Raw genomic sequence first — 4,821 nt, forward strand, 5'->3', positions numbered from 1 at the left:
ATTTTATTTAAAGAAACAAATATTAGAAAATATAAAGAATAATGTTCTTCCTTTAAATAGAATAACTGGATTTAAGAAGACAATAATCTATCCTCTATATCAAAAACATTATATTATTGTAGTTTGGCAGATAAAAGGATGTAAATCTAAGAAAATGTTCTGCCTCTAATTTGGCAAGTCCCACATTGAGCAAAATATAAATAAGTCAATCTTTATAAGCATCTGACAAAAATGTCAGCTCGCCGAGTTGGGTAACGCCAACTTGTGACTCATGTGAGGGCATATGGTGGTGGGATAGAACTATGGCTTCATTTGGTTGGGCTTTGATTGCAAAAATGCAGGCCTGCCCACTCCAAGTTGAGAGTTGAACCATGGGACCTAAGCGAAGGCTTGGGTTTCTTGGTTCCTAAAATGGAGGGCACAGCGTGAGGCTGGATTCACAGAGCAGCGAAAACTTCCCTCTCCCGACAGTGGAGGGATAACAGGCTGCTGCAATCTCTGCCCTGTATGCCTAATGAGCCTGGTTTCCTTAGACCATCACTTTTTTTTTTAATTTTTTTATGAACTCATCAACAGTAGTGGTCTTCAATTCATTAAGGTTAGTTGCGTGTATGCATTCTTTATTGATCTTCCATTTATACTTTTGTGCCTTGTTCTGTGTATGTGGTAATTTCTGAGTAAGAAATTTTTCAATTCCAAATCCCTTTTCCTGACAGTGCATGCAGGGAAATTTAGTTTTGGGACACCCCCTCATAGCTTGTTGTTGCCATATAATGAAAGGGAAGTAGCATTTTTGAATATTCCGTTCTTCAGTATTTCACCTTCAAAAATTATTATATGAAAGATTTAGATGCTTGAGCTCAGTGAACTCCCCAAGAAACTCAGGGAATCTTACCAGACAAGTTATTTCGTGAAAGATCTATGTCAACTGAACCTCTCAAATTCTTTAAAGTTTTGGGGATGTTTCCATCAAAAGAATTTCCCTCCAAATGCAACTTTTCCAAGCTAATGCAACTGCCAAGAGAAGATGGAATGACTCCAGAAAAGTTGTTCTCAGACACTGAGTTTGTTGCTATAAAGGCTGAGTACCAATAAATTTTGGCAGTTTCCAAGACTATAAGGGTTCTTCCCTCAAAGTTGTTCTCCTCTAGAAAGAGTTTTATTAATACAGACAAATTTCCAAAGGAGGATGGGATTCTACCTGAAAATTTGTTGACATTCAGATACAATTCTCTCAGATTTTTCAGCCTACCCAATGCATCAGGAAGACTACCAGTTAGACGGTTTCCTTCCAAAGCTATGAGGGCCAGGTTATCAAGATTGCCAATTCCAACAGGTATGTTTCCATGTATTCCATTGGAATTAAGGGCAAATGTGTTCATTTGGCTTGAGAAATTAGCAATTGCCTTAGGCAATACTCCACCAAAATTATTTACTCCTAGACGTAAAACTTGTAGAACAGTGAGCTAACATCATCTGTTTTCCCAGTTCCCAGTCTGCTGTGTTCAAAGCTAAGTCTAGTTAACCTGTTCAAGACCCCTAAGTTCGTTGGCAGTGCTCCAGTGAGACCATTCAAGGAGAAATCAAGAATCTCTAGTTTTGAAGCATTTAACAATGATGCAGGGACAAATCCTGTGAGATTGTTGGCCGCACCAACAAATACTTGAATGTAGGAAGAGTAATTCCAACATCATCTGGTAAGTTCCCATGAAGATGGTTTTGAGTAAAAGTGAAATAGTATAATGAAGATTTGTTGTAGATTGAAGAAGGAACTGAGCCAGACAAGTAATTCCCATATAGCACCAGATATGTCAAGCTTGATAAAAGGTCTATCTCGTGTGGTATGCTTCCAATGAAGTTGTTTAACCCAAAGCTAATTTGAGACAAAGAAGAAAGGTTTCTAATCCAAGTTGGGATTGTTCTTGTAAGATTGTTAGCTCTGCAGCTAGTACTTTCAGTTTTATGCAGTGACTGAGATTACTTGGAATATCCCACCAAAGTTATTATAGCTGAAGTTTGGATGTTGCAGGTAGAGTAAACGACCCACCTCATGAGGAATTCACCATGGAAGCTATTGTTTAACAAGCTTAGTCTGTTGAGGAATGTGAGGTTTTCTATGAATGGTGTAAGAGTGCCTCCTAGTCTCAGTTGCTCAGGCTAAGGTCCATGATCCTTCCATTGGAGATGTTGCATGTGATTTCCTTTCCAACTGCATTGACGGACGGAGTCATTCCAACTTCCAAGAGCTCAAATTTTGAATGGATCTTCTACTATCCTACTCTTGAAGTCAACTTCCAAGAGCTCAAAATTTTGAATGGATCTTCTACTATCTACTCTTGAAGTCAAGTAAGGGATTGCAAATCAGTTTCATTTCCTGCAGGAGTTGCTGCAAATCAGTTTCATTTCCTGCAGGAATTGTTTCAAGAAAATATTATATATTAATTATGGGAATTATTTGCTACAACTTTTTTTATAACATGATATTTTTTTCTGAAATGTAATTAATACAAATTATGTTAGTAAAACTTAAGTATTCCAATCTATTACTGTAAAAACTTACGAAATTTATTTTAATTTCTATATTTATAATTAATTATTTTGAATATATTTATTATAAAATAAAAAATAAATAAATAATATTTATGTAATTTTTTAGAAACCATATATAATATATAAATTAAATCAATTTATAATATATAATTTATAATATATAAGTGAAGATAATTCTCTTTAAATTTGTGAGAAAGTTAGACTTTAATAATTTTAACTATAAAATCAAATTATTTAATTTTAATATGAGTTGAATTGAATTTCATATGTTAGTGTAATTCAATTTTAACATTATATTATTATTGATTTGTTCTCTAAATTTTAATTTTTATGTATATTTTTTAATGTTTGTAGTGTTTGAAGAATAGCTAGTATTGTTGTGGAACCTTGATGGACCATGGACTCTCTGCAGATCAAATTTAGTTTCAACAATCTGTGAAAACTCATTTTATGAAGCTGTCTTCTGCTATCATTTCTAGCCATAGATCTTTTCTTCTTTTACAACAAATTTAATTAAACTAGTTTAATAAATATATAATTAACTTATTCATAATTTAGTCACATTTACTTTGTATATTTACTTAGATTATATATATATATAATACTTTATTGTTATAACTTTTAGACGTATAAAAATGATTATTTAAATAACTTAATTTATAAAATAACTAAATAAGAAATTTAAAACTATACATTTAACTAAAATATAATATAATTTTAAATAATATTTTTTTATCTATTATTATATTAAAATATAATATACCACTTACTATATACTTTATTTAAAACATGGATGGTAGTTAACCATTTTGAATTATTTTGCAATGTCATATTAACGTAAGTAAATTTAAAGGAAAAAAAAATTTACGAAATTTCTTAATAATTAGGAGATTTTTTTTTATATTTGTGATTAGCTTTCAATTGTATAGTTCAAAAGTCTTTTCTGGATATGAGATTAACTTTTAAATTATGTAATCTTGAATATATCTAATCACAAGAACTCTCAAATTTAGAAAAGATTTCTCAATTATGTCATCCAAAATACCATTTTCTATAATATCTTTCGAATTACATAATTCGGAAACTATTTCTGGATCTGAGATTAGCTTCTCAATTATGTAATCTGAAATATATATATATTTTTTTAAATTGCTTCTAGATTTTATAAAATTGGAGAACATTTTCATATCCAAAGATATCTTATGGATTCAAAAATGTCTTCTAGATAATGTAATTTGGAATGTTTTTAAAAAATGAAAAAAATGAAAGACATTCAAATCAGTGACAACCAATGTAAGAAAGAATGAAGGTTCTTGGGGGTGAGATAAAATGGAAGAAGAAAGAAGGTGTGTGAGATTTTAAAAGTTAATTTATTTTTTTATTGAAGAACAAAAAGTGTTTTTACATTTAGTATGCCGCAAAAATGTATGGAGGTGCACGAAGAAGCAGCCGAAATATCGGTTAAATAATGAAAGTGTTGGGAGTGAGAATATTAACATGAGGAGTTCAGGTAGGGTCCAACGTGAATATAATTAGTACATGTGTACTGGACAGAGTGCTCGGGTGCTCGGACCTCGATGCACGGACGTGGGTAGGTCAACTCGGTTTTTGGGTCCAAAGGGTAGGTGATGAAGACCAAGTAGAGGAGGTGCCTGAGGCCCAAGCCCAAGAAGCCCAAGCCAAGAAGCCCAAGCTCAAGTGAGGGCCCAAGCCCAAAGAGCTCACATCCTTCATGCCTCAAAGGATTACTAGAAGCAAAGTCAAGGCTTTGGGAGATGAGCATCAATGGATGTCTCTTTTTGTAATTTCTTTTGAGTAGTTTTTTAGAAGAACATAAAAGGAAGGTGTAGATATAGATATAAGGGGGTGTCAATGTACAAGATAAGTCAACTTCCATGTGACATAAAAGAAGGTGTAGGTGTAGATTTAGGAGGTACCAAAGAAAGAACCAAGTCACACTTTCCTTGTGACTAGGAAAGGTGCCGAATTCAAACACTTAGTATTTTGAATTTTCCCTCTTCAAATTCATCCCTCTCACACTATAAATAGAGGTGTCATGCTCATGTAAATTACATTGAATTTTAAGTAAAGTTACTATACACAAATTGTGTGTGAGTTGTGAGAATTGTTTCTCTAATCTTGTCTCATCTTGTGAGTGTTTGGGAAGCTCTCAAGTGGCGGCACTCTTGCACTTATGTTGGATCAATCACCTTCCAAGTGGCGTGTTCTTCCCTCCATGGCTTCAACCACATTAAGTCCTTCTTGCTTCAT

The 4,821-nt window shown here is 33.1% G+C and overlaps 1 pseudogene; it reads right to left on the reverse strand.

The window, feature by feature from the left end:
• Window positions 1-585: 585 nt before the first annotated feature.
• On the reverse strand, window positions 586-4,821 carry LOC137817671 (putative receptor-like protein kinase At3g47110; annotated as a pseudogene).

This window comes from Phaseolus vulgaris, unplaced genomic scaffold, assembly GCF_000499845.2.
Source record: "Phaseolus vulgaris cultivar G19833 unplaced genomic scaffold, P. vulgaris v2.0 scaffold_520, whole genome shotgun sequence".
Lineage (NCBI taxonomy): Eukaryota > Viridiplantae > Streptophyta > Magnoliopsida > Fabales > Fabaceae > Phaseolus > Phaseolus vulgaris.